This window comes from Gymnoscopelus microlampas (assembly GCF_963454915.1).
Source record: "Gymnoscopelus microlampas genome assembly, chromosome: 9".
NCBI lineage: Eukaryota > Metazoa > Chordata > Actinopteri > Myctophiformes > Myctophidae > Gymnoscopelus > Gymnoscopelus microlampas.
The window spans coordinates 10,232,060-10,245,222 of record NC_139946.1 but is presented as its reverse complement, the minus strand read 5'-3'; positions in this window follow the sequence as shown (position 1 = coordinate 10,245,222).

Below are 13,163 nucleotides of genomic sequence, written 5' to 3'. Positions count from 1 at the left end.
TCTCTTGGCTCAACACAGAGTGGCACAGAGTCTTGTGCTTGCAGGGGAGCAGCCGGCAAACCATCGAGCATCATCACAGCCAATAGTGCCAGGCCTCTCCTCAAGCTAAGCCACCCGTCCTAATATGCCACCAAGCCATTCCCATCACACACGCTTGCAGCTCGCTGCTAGAGTCTTTTGAGCTTAGCCAAAATGAGACGTGAGTTGGAGAGGAGAGAATATGAGTGCATCGTTGTATTGCTAATAACATTGTGAATGTCTGTGTTCATTCTGCTGGGTAAGTGAATGCTGAGAGGTGGGAGAACTCATTTAGATTTGAAATACATGCACTGTGAGTATCTCAATGGGGGATTAATACATCTATCCTATCCTAGGTTGTGTGTGTGTGTGTGTGTGTGTGTGTGTGTGTGTGTGTGTGTGTGTGTGTGTGTGTGTGTGTGTGTGTGTGTGTGTGTGTGTGTGTGTGTGTGTGTGTGTGTGTGTGTGTGTGTGTGTGTGTGTGGGTTGAGGGAATGGTTTTCATATCTCAGTACACAGTAAAATCCTGAGAGTACATTTGGTTATATTTGCACTGCACACAGAGATAAATTGTTACGTCAGACTCCAGGTAGAGGAGGCCTTCTTAAAAGGTATAGGAACATAGAGAGAATGAGGATACGTTTGTCCTGAATGTTTATTTTTACTGTAGAATAAATGGGATGTGAGCGAAGAGTGAGTGAGCTGCACCATGTCCTTTATTACAGTTACAGGCCCTATTAAAATATTGAACATCCATCAATGAATGTATTATGTGTGTGTGAGACTGTGTTTGCGTGCACGTTTAGGCCTACTGTATGTACTTTCATGTGGTTGTGCATGAATATTTTGTGCGCACACATTCAGACAAGTAGTAGTAGTAAAATAAACAATGCTGTTTAAAACGGACTGGATGTATGTGCATGCCTGTGTCTGTCTGTGTATCTGTTCAAATTTGGAATTTGACAAATCTGTGCTTCTATTTTCATCCAAAAGACTGCTGCAAAAAAGAAAACACATTTTAAAACACTTAACCTTAAACAACATTTAACCTTCTGGCAATGACAAACTGATAAGAATGGAGGAGGCTGTTGGATCTGTTCTTAGCGCCACACAAAGAGTCTATTGATTACATGATTAGGCTATCTGTCTTGGGTTCCTATTAACTCTGTCGATGACATTGAAGGTACAACAGCATGAATGGATAATGAATCTGCTGAACGACCAAATGTGCAGCAGCATCTGTCATCCTCTGCATACACACTGTAGGAACTTTTAGTATTGACAATTCATTTTTCATTTCTGTTTGGGTTGATGCAAATCAGTAAATGAAATGATATGCGTTTTACTCACATGTGCATATACAGACCTTTCCAGAGTTGCTTTCATTTGCTCATCTACTGTATGTACTGCTGAATCATTTCCTAGCTATACCATTTCTCATTGCCATGCATCTCATGTACTGTAAACCCCTGGCGATGACTGCATATCGTTACACTTCTATGTGATATTGGGTTGACATTTTGTTCCTATCAAGAAAACAGTTTAACTCCGCTGGGATGGTTGAATACTGTATATGAATGAATGGATGACTGGAGAAAAGTTATACTGAGTCAATGAAAAATGACAAAGACAGACACAAAGCAGAGACTTGCGACAAACGTTCCTCTTTCTCCTCTCCTCTTTGTGATGTAAATACTCTGTGTTTTTTGTTTTGGTTTTTTGTTAGCCTTTTAAACTCTGGGTGTGTTTGTTGCTTCGGCTCCCTGGACCATATTCATACAGCCAAAACCCATCTTCTCCTTTCTCTCTCCACCTCCTTCGCTCTCTCTCGATCTCTCTCTTAATCTCATCCATCCTCAGCACACACACACATACATTTTATATTGAAGCATCACAAAATGGGAGATGCTTCAAAGAAACGGTGGAGTACGGATGGAAGATATTTACGATACTGATAAACACCACTCTTTGGCTGTATGCCCTACACATTATTTCAATTTGCTACTTAGCCTTCACATGAACTATGAACTCAGATAGTAGCCTAGACATTGTGAAGCTGTGTGAATCTGGTCCTCAAGTATTTATGCGTATTTATTGATGTATGTTATTATGAATTCTAGTCCTGTCCTTGTATTATATTCTTTACAAGACAAATGATCATTAAAAACCTTTGATTGGATCTGTTTTTTGTTTCCATCTCTGGTTGGTTATGTAGACCTGGACACAAATCACGTACCGTCATTCTATGAGAAACTGACCTGGAACAAGAAACGGGAATGTCACCTTCTGGAATTGGGAACTACAGTCATGCACAGAGCTATCCAAATCCATGACAATTATTGTAACCAGCTGCAACAGCATGGCTGATAGTTTTCACCTTGTGAGCCTGTGTGTGTCATTATGGCAAAATGTGGTCCTGAACACAGGATAGAAGGGGACAGGTCATTTCATGTTTATTTTCAGTTGAGTTTATACAAGTTCATACAGTAGGCTATGCTTTAAGGTGATAACAATGAATGGTGTGTGTTGTCTGCACACATTGGTTGCTCAAAGCTAGCGTATTGGCACGAAGCTGTCAGTCTCCATCCAGCTGGCAAGAGGTGAACACATATTGCAATGGGTAAACATAAATAAAGTTTCAGAGAGAGGCACTCAAGACACACGTAAGCATATGCATGGATGACGCACACAGCCTGCTGTTTACATCTTTAATTAGCAGTATTAGCAACACCTGTGTGATGCTGGTGAACAGTCTATTGAAATGAGTTGACACTGGACAGGATTTAACATTGTTTCTCTAGCTCATATAGGCTAGCTCAATGAAATAAACGTGTCTGTAAGGCACCACTCACACACTGGGTGTGATTTTTTAAATTGCTGTGTGTGTGAATTCAGCTATTTTGGAGAGTCGATGTGTGCATACAAAAGGAGTAACAAACACAGAAAGGTAAACCACTTTTTTGTAGTACTGTATGTTTGTTTTCACTTTCACAGTCTGTTCTTCATAGCAACAGGTCGTTAGTGTCCATCGTTCATAAGCCTGGCTGCTTGGTGGACAAAGCTGTCCCAGAGCCTGCTGGTCTGGGCCTGAAGTTGTGGCTGCTGTACCGCTTGCCAGATGGCAGCAGCCGATAAGGCTGTGGAAAGTAGGGGTTCAGACTTCAGAGGGTGCTGCAGCACCCCCTGGCGGATGATATTAGACCTGTATGTTCACAAATCAACATTTACTAATTTGCTAATATTCATATTGTGATGATTTTATTTCAGTTGGTGGTTAATAGTGGATCTTCCAAATTTGCACACCAGTTGGAGAAAGTACTTACTAAGTTTAGGCCTTCTCTAGGTCTCACATGACAACACACTTAATGTTCCAAACCAGCACAGAGCAGCTCAAGAGATAATGGCCATGTCACATCATAGTGTCTTTGCACATAGTCATAGACATATGATGCATACAGCAGAGCATTCATTAGGTTAAGACTTTGACAGGGGCCAGTTTGGAATTGCGGCCTCCTGAAGGTGTTTTTTTAGGGCAGTTTTGAAAGTGAGTATGGGTTTACTCCTTTTGGTAGGGCATTCCACATTTTAGTTGCATAGCATGAGAACGAGTTAATTCCCTTTGTTGTGCCAAATGAAATCTGGGTTGAACATGATCCGTGGAGCTGCCTCTGGTGTTGTGGAGATTGTGCCCAGTTCTCCCCAGATAGTACGTAGTTCTCCCTAAGTAGTGCCCTGTTATTTACCAAAATCTATGAGTTCTCTCAAGTGCCCACTTTTTATGGAAAAAGTTTTCTGGTACCAGGCTATTCTACACTCAACAATCTTGACGTATAACCATTTATTCCAACACTCAAAAAACAAGCGTGATACAAAATATCTCAGTCTGGATTGAATGCATGAACAAACACGTTTGTGTGGAGAGTTTATTTTTCTCTTTCTCGTGTCCTCACTGAATTACCTAAACTTGGTAATGAATGCAGGCACACTTGTTTCTCCCCGATGCCTGTGTTTGAACAAAATCTATGTTCTTAAACATATTCAGTTTTGCAGAAAGCAATTTTCTTTCCTGGTAGGTTGTTCTTTGTTTTTGTCAGAAAGATCCGGGAAACATAGACCTCGCTGTGGTGGATACTGCATGTTTTAAAACCTCAATGTATTCAGTCCTTGGGCCAGACCAGATATATCGGTAACATTTGAGTAGGCAAAACCTTACCTATACTAAATTGTTTATAGGGTCAATATAAGTAAATGAATATATGGTAGCCTTTCCATAGGAGTAGCTTTTAATATTCGTTGATTAAGACGTTTTAGAGGACACTGAATCCATTGGATTGGACAGTACTTACAATACTTACACTTACAGTATTTACTTGAAATAACGTAAACTCTTTTATAAATTGTAAGATAGTTATGATGACATTTATCCAAACAATACAGAACGTATATTTAAATTGCATTTACATGTACAATTACATTTAAATGTAGGGTAAGTGATTTGCTTTGGTTAAAATAAGTCTTAAATAGCTCTATATTCTGATAGTATTCATTGCTATAGAGTGTTTGTTCAGCTAGGAGTCTCCTTGTCTCTCCACCTCTTTATTAAACAGAAAATGTATTTTCGTTTCAGTTTCAGTTTCATTTCCAATTTTATCCAACCAGGACAGAGAACTCAATCAGGATATAGATTAAACTGATTGAACTGGAACACTATACAAATTAAGCTTAAAAATGGGTACTTTCTCCTGATTGGCTGAGATTTTGACACCTACCGAAAAATGTATTTATTTTCTGTTTATTAAAGAGCTGGAGAGACAGGGAGACATCTGTTACTGAACAAACACTCTATAGCAATGATTACTATCAGAATAGTATTTTAACCTTTTAACAAAATACTTTTTGTTTTAACCCAAAAAATATCACCTACCCTACCTTTTAATTTATTTATTTTTTAAGATTTTTTTTGTGGCTTTTTTATGCCTTTATTAGAGAGGGATAGGGAAAGTAGGCTGACAGGAAATGGGGAGAGAGATCGGGGGGTGACACGCAGAAAAGGTCGTCGGGAACGGGAGTCGAACCCGCGACACGCTGTCAGGCTGGCATTGCAGCCTAGGGTGCCTGGACCGCCACGCTGCGGCCCAGGCCTCCCTAGGTGAGGACTCAAGTAAAAGTAGTTTGCTAGTTATCTGGTAATAACATCCTGTAGTTATATTGGTTCAAAAATGGCAAAAAGTATTGTTTTGATATTTTATCTGAATTGCTCTCCTCAAAATGTATTTGGAAGTCAATAAAAATTTCAGACGAATGAAAATTGAACGCACCATCATTTTATGTCTTTTTGACAATAATTGGTGGCCATTTTGGATTGATGCCAATTAAACATATTTCCGCAACTAGGATTTCTTAGGACTTTTAGGGCGCGCTCCCACCGCACTTTTATTTTACCTCTGGGGTGGAATCTGCCAATGCTTTGTCAATGCAAATGTGTGGATTCTTGGAAAAAATGTGTAAGACCATGAATCCATGCATTTGCATTGACAAAGCATTGGCAGATTCCGCCCCAGAGGTAAAATAAAAGTGCATTGGGAGCGCGCCCTTAGTATGTTGTTCTGGTGACTTCTGAGAAATGGTCTGTGAAGGAACCATTTCTGTTACCATCATTTTATGACTTTTTGACAATAATTGGCAGGCCATTTTGGATTGATGCCAATTAAACATATTTCCTCAACTAGGATTTGTTAGGACATTTAAAAACTGAGGGAACAGGGCTGAGAGAACATAGGCAATTTCCAAGCTCTTTCTGCTGTGAGTGTGTGAGTGGGTTGCTACTGTTCATGTACTATCATAGCCTTTGCAGGAGCAATAGCTAGTACAGGCCAGGCCTGCAGCTGCACTTTGCTGTCATATATGGTTTGAACCCAGCTTTGTAACTACAGCTGATAATGTCCAATTTGGCAGGAGGAGCAACGGGGCTTGCATCCAGGTCAGGCATGATTATTTCCTCCCCTTCCTTCTTGCCGCATCCAAACTTGGTGATGTTCACAGCTGGTGGATCAGGGCGGTCTGCTGCTTTCCAAAGCAATGAGTACAATGAGTACACAACAGTGTGTGTGTGTGTGTGCGTGCGTGCGCGAGCGTGTGTTTACTGTATTTTGGTCTATACACTTGGTTAGGTTCAAGTGGTTGTATTTTACTTTATATGGAAGTACAAACCATTATGATGTATTTCATGGGTAATGTTAAAATGTTGAACTGGTTATTTGCTTATATGCTTGAAAGTTCTATACAAATATTGACCATCAAACATTATGGGCCTTGGGCCCAAGGACTAATTAGCTAAAATGATTTGTTTGCTGCAGAGATATCAGCAAACCTATTTCGAAAGGTTTTGTCTATGGTACTGTGGGCTTTACTCTGCTCCACTTGCTGCTCAGTGTCAATCTAAAAGAGTAGGTCAGCCAAGGAAAATCTCTCCACACTACTACAGAATAAATAGACGGGGGTGGGGGGTAGATAGGGAGGGACGCAGAAATGATAAATCGAGAGGGGACAAGAGGAAGGGAGCAAAGCCGTACGGGATCAAATAAATAAGAGATTCTGTTTGGCAGTGAGTCGTTGGTGAATACACCTTCTGTTGTCAGTGCACTGACCCTCCGCCCTTCAGTCAACCTGAGCTTCCTCCGCCAGAGAATAGCCTTTACTGTAAAGTGCATGCAAACACCCCCTCCTCCTCCTCCTCCTCCTCCTCTCTGCCCCAACAGTCTCACTCACATTATTATACCAGAATAGCCTAGTGAGACAGCACACTGTCTGATTCTGTTATTGTGTTGACACTCAATCATACACAAGTTGTTGTTTCTCCCCCCTTACATTCTCTTCCTTGTTGCTTGCTAGCTGAGTAATGTTTTACCAGACTCTGGGAGTTTAGGGACAATTGCTCATTAAGCCTCTTAAATGCGGTGTTGAGAATGACCTTCAGCCCTCTGCTGGAAATGTAATTCTGCCTGGAGCAGAGATGGATTTGTTACAGCCACTCTGAGCCAACATAGACATTATGAATCAAGCCCACGGAAGAAAGCCTTTCAAATTAGGTACATAATACACTTGGACAACAAGCAAGAGTGACCAATGATGTTTTAAAACATGGTGTGTGTGTGTGTGTGTGTGTGTGTGTGTGTGTGTGTGTGTGTGTGTGTGTGTGTGTGTGTGTGTGTGTGTGTGTGTGTGTGTGTGTGTGTGTGTGTGTGTGTGTGTGTGTGTGCGCGCGTGTGCGTGCATGCACATACTTACAACTACAACTTAGTTTACAGTACAATGCTTAGCAAACAATCTTTCATCCAGACCTTTCCTCGCAATGAGCTGTGAAAAAGCTATTGATTGTCCGTTGCCCTGATTACGATACTTAAGATAAAAGTTGGCTTAGAGATCAGTGGATAAATTGGAGACATGAAAAGCTGTCTGCTTAATACCATGTTCTTCATTCAGTGGCAAGCTCATCTGGCAACCTTAGCCAATCAATGGGGATCTTTAACACCATTCTGCGTTATCTCCTAATGACTCTGCCAAAGTTCAGAAAGATTATGCAAAAAGAAACAGGGGGTTTAGCATAATCTGCTTTGCTCTTAGACCTGACAGATTCTTCACAGTAAAATTCCTAGTGTTCATTTGATTCGGAAATTGAAAAGAAAATGATGCTTAAGGGTCCATTTGGACTCATAATTAACATCATTATTTTTACTGTGTTCCTTCAACAACATCCTCTCTGTTAGCGAAGATGGCAGAGCATCAGCGCACTGACAGTTTATTTTAAAGCCATGTATATGTATGTATGTGAACGACTCTGGACTGAGAGGCAAAGATGGCAAAACAACACCTTGAGCCGGGTCCTTCAATCATACACTCAGTCACTCACTTCTGCTACTGGCTCCGTAGCTACACAGTGCAATGTTTTGTTGTGTGACTACAGCTGATGATCTGGAATTCTGGCTTCATTAAGCAGCTTATCCCGCATCACTCCACAACCAGATTTTCACATCTTGGAATCAAAGCAGCATGGGCTGGCTGGAAGGCAAGCAGGCACTGAGTGGATGGATGAAGGCGACTTTATTTGGCTGTAGTTATTTTTAGATTTCTCCCACTCCTGACTAAGACAGGCTGCACGCTGTGACTTGGACCCGCCGCCCTGTATGGGGTAAATATGGCAGCGGCTGACTAATGACCTCTTGTGCATGTATGGCATGCAGGGCATGATAATGATCATATGACATATTAGATCAGATAGATCTGTGATGTTATTAAGCCATTGTATTTGAATTCACTACTAATCACACAGGCAGCATAATTGTTGCGACCGAGTATACTGTTTTTCAACCGCCCTGGTGTGACTATTGTCATGGCAGACCCCTGAACAGTGTTTGGGCCAAATTTGATGCGGATTGGAACAACAGTGTGCCTGTGGCCCCTGATGGCCTCTAATGCGCCCCCTGGGGGCCACATGTGGTCCCTGGTATGGCTATTCTGCAGTCCCCTGAACAACGTTTGTGCCAAGTTTGGAGCAACAGTGCGTCTGTGGTCATAGTCCCTGGTGTGGCTATTCTAATGGCAGTCCCCTGAACAATGTTTGTGCCAAGTTTGGTGCGGATCGATGTTACGTTTGTGGCATCTGTGGTTGACCCAACCTCTATGCTAATGTTAATACAGGATAAGGTGCTAGATACAGGACTAACATTTCGATGCCAGGAGCATCTTAATCAGAGTCAGTTCTGATCTCTTCAGTATTTCAGACCAACTTCGTGCATCAGCATTCCATAAATAATTGGGGAGTAATATAGTAATGGAGAGTAAAGTGTTTAACCACCTAAACCCTACTGTATATACTATTTTCGACTATTTTCAAAATAATTGATCACGTTTTTGTGGTTAAGTGGTTACGATTAATTCAAAAGAAGTCTGAGGACTTCAAATGTGTAATACTTTTGTGATTCAAAGCATTGTGAGCTTGTAGATCTGCTATTTGTATGGAATTTACACCATACTTGGCCTATTTGTAGCCTATTTCTTTTTTTTAATGTTTTGTTTCAGTTTCTTGTTTTTTTGTTTAATGGAGTTTCTTCTTTTTTTATGCTAAATCCATTATTATTATTATTTTGGCCTTATTTTCACATATTATAATTATGACAAACCCAGAATAGGGACACTATAATTATGACATGCCCAGAATAGGGACACTATAATTATGACATGCCCAGAATAGGGACACTATAATTATGACATGCCCAGAATAAGGACACTATAATTATGACATGCCCAGAATAGGGACACTAGGCTAGGGTTCATGTGGTTAAAATGTATTGCATTTGTAGGTGCTGTGGGATTGGGTCCTTGGCCCAATGGAGAGGTTCAATGGTTTGCGTACCTCTGCAGCAGCAACTCAACCCCCCCCCCCCCCCCCCCCCATTATTAACAATAGATTTCACCAGCTATTTTCTGCCTCCCCTCTTGAGGTTCTGGCGGCCTTGACATGCCTGCAGTGCACTGCACTCCCCAACACCCGGCTGCTCTCTCTTTTTCACTTCTCTCGCTTCATACTTTCTTATCTCACTCCCCTTTTTTCATTCCTCCCATCCCTATTTCCTCCAACTATATCTCTCCTTCACAGCCTTTCTTTCCTTATTCTCTGACTTCCTCTCCCTCCAGCCTCACTGCTGTCCTTCACTGCACTTATGTGTTTCTGCTGACGCTGTCTCTTCCCCTTCATCCACCATCCAACATGCACACACACATTGTGCACACGAGTGTGAGCGTGCCCAAGCGCACACACACACACACACACACACACACACACACACACACACACACACACACACACACACACACACACACACACACACACACACACACACACACACACAGAGAGCTTCATTTGGGCTTGAATTGCTACAATCCTTATTTTGATGAATAAAATATTATTTTAACCGATCTGTGTGGTAGTAATATAAATAGCACATCCCGTAGGGGTTTCTCCTTATATACTCCACCACTGAGAGGTTTTGACCTCTGGTCTCAGGTAGGACACCTACTGGTCAATACAGTTATTTGAAGCAGACAGCACACCAGCCTTCTTTGTAGTTCAAACATCGTTGCAATCGCAACGGGCCAATTGCTTTGAGAGATTGATTGAGACAATGACCATAAAACTTATGGTTATGGACGGTAGCTTTTTAACCTCTCAATATAATTTTTCGACCCAATCTGGGATGGTTTAAACAGTCCCGTAAAAAACAGCCATGATACTTACCTTGGATCAGTGAGTGTGACAGCCTCCAGTTGTCAGCCAGCGCTATAGGGGCAAAACGACTGTGTAACAGATGGGAGCCTTAAGTGAGTAAGCACATGATAGGGCCAGTCCCATTCATAAACCACAGTACTCCATTAGATTGGTTAACATTTTCAATTAACTTGACACCACTGCCTGCACCACTGCCTGCTTAAAACGTCTTGCACTCCAGGGGAAAACTCCCTCACAATTTGGCCAATTACTCATCTCTACTAACCAAATGTTTCTAATGCATAATGTGCAGCACCACAAGCATACTCGAGTTGAATTACACACAGGGCTTGAGAGTATGCAGAAGACATTAAGGGAGATTGCAGAGCTTGGCATCATTTCAGAAGTCATTTCCCATGGACTAATGTTACATGAATGTCATCTTATTCAATCATAGCAAGGCGGTCTGATGCAAGATAGAAGAAACTGTGGAGATTGTTCTGTTTAAATTATGAGCTCTTAACCACTTCATTAAACTGTACATAGTTGACCGGGGTCCCCCAGGGCTATGTATACCCTCCTTTTCCCATCTTAACCAAATATCTTTGTCGAATGTTCACCCTAATAGGGACACGAGGGTTCCTGTAGGCATACCAGCATCAATATGTCTTTTCACAGCTTCAGCCATATATCATACATAAACATTGACCATTTTCCCGTTAATATGTATACAATATAGGCCTATATCCTATATCTTTTGATTTTGCATTCAAATGTTACTGAACTTCCGGGCTAAATGACAGTCATTGCAATGATGACTTATTACTGCACAATCATTTGTGTGTGTGTTTTAATTTCATTCATACTGTACTAACTCTTGTTTTATTGTTGTATTGTTTTATTGGATCTTGTTTAGTCGATACACTTATTTGTTTTAGCTCGTGCTCATTTGATTTTGCCTCATCTGTTTAAGAAAGTAGGTAGCTGATATATTGCACTTTTACCTTAGCGCTAGGTATACTCTTGGTTGCTTGTTTTTGCAGGAAATGCACTTAAGACTTCTGGTGATTAGTAGTTTCGTTCCCTACCTATGTTGAATGCACTTATTGTAAGTCGCTTTGGATAAAAGAGTCTGCTAAATGACTAATGTAATGTAATACTGTAAATCAATGTCCAGGGATCATTTTCAAATAGATGTTTCATATCAATATGTGCTTTAAAATGGAATAAAACACCACGATAATGAAGCTAACTTTGAGAAAAAGTCTGCAAGTTGATTTTATGAAATGAACATAATCCAATGGTTTCCTCAAAGCAAACCATGGTATGCATTGACAAATGGTCAGCAGTAATGTCAAGTATACCATGAGTTGTAGTTGATGGGCTAAACATGCCAGACCACCGGAATGGACACTAAAAAAGCAATTATACCCAACTAAGCCTACAGCAATGTAAAGATTTTCCCATAAAAACCATAGCAGCGCGTTTCATCCGAATAGTTATGAACAGTACCTTAGGTTCCCCTATCGGATGATATATCAGATATCTAGTTATCTGATCACGTATTTTCTGAGTACCAAATCTCCACTTACCTTTTCAATAAGGGGCTCAAAAGGGGATTAAATATTAGAGATTAATTTCTAATACATTCTTTATTCTATTTCATTTCTGCCTTCTGCCTTTCTTGTCTCAGGCCTATGTTCGGAGATTGTGACCTCTGTCACAGATTGATGAATGAAAGCCAAATGAAATAGAGCACCGTGATTTTTTTTGCACAATCACATTTTTCATGAGCTATTAAAAGTGTATATTGTGGTCTAAATAAAGCACACAGGTAGCCCATGATCAAGGCCGATGTCTCACTCAAATGTTCAGTATTATGTGGGATCAATACTGATATTGGCATACTGTAGTTCTTTTCTTTTCTTGTGGTGGAGCTGTATTGTGCCCAGTACATACACAAGTGTATTTTTGTATGTTATTTTAGAAAATATAAATGTACAGTACATTGCATACGAAGCATGTCTGCTTGTTAAAGAAGAATATGTCAGCAGACATGTAGCATTGATAGGTGCCCTCACTGACCTTGTGCTAAATCTGTATCTAAATGCCATTAATTTCAAGTGGATTGTTTTTTATAACATGTGCACATAACCTACTTCAGTACTGAAATGTTGAATACAGTGCAATACATAAGATAATTACTCGCAAACCGCAAATGTCATGGTGAGTCAGGCAGGACATTGCTTATTCATTTTGTGGTTGAGACTCTGAATTTCATACTGTGGCACAGACTAATAGGATTTATATCCCATTTGTTTCCTTTTGTGTACCTTGACAGCTGAATATTTAGGATACAGTATCCTAATCAAAATTTTAAGCCGTCAATGTGATCTCATTTGCTTTCCTCTTGTATGAAAACATCTTTGAAATCAAACTGCATCTGATCCAATGCAAATAAATAAAAAGATCACTGCCCAGTGCCCCAGGTATTCACTTACAGAATAGAATGATAATTTCATGATGACGGTTTTGCCTTGACTTGGCTGATTACAGGCTGCCGGTTGCTATGATGATGACCATGGTCACCTCTGCCACTGTTGATGCAGAACCAGAGATTCTCCCTCTCGTGGCTGTGCCCTGCTCAACAGTTCTACTAATACACTTGGGAGATAATATACAGCAAAACACTGATTACAGAAAAGGACAGTATCCCACACACACTGTTAAAATCGGTTAAATCAACAAATAATCTCGACTTTATTCTACAATAAACATTCATTCATTTTCCATAGCCCTCAACACATTCAGTAATATAGGTCATAGCGATGCATTAATTTAATTGTACGTGTGCGATTTGACAATACAAGATATACAGTGT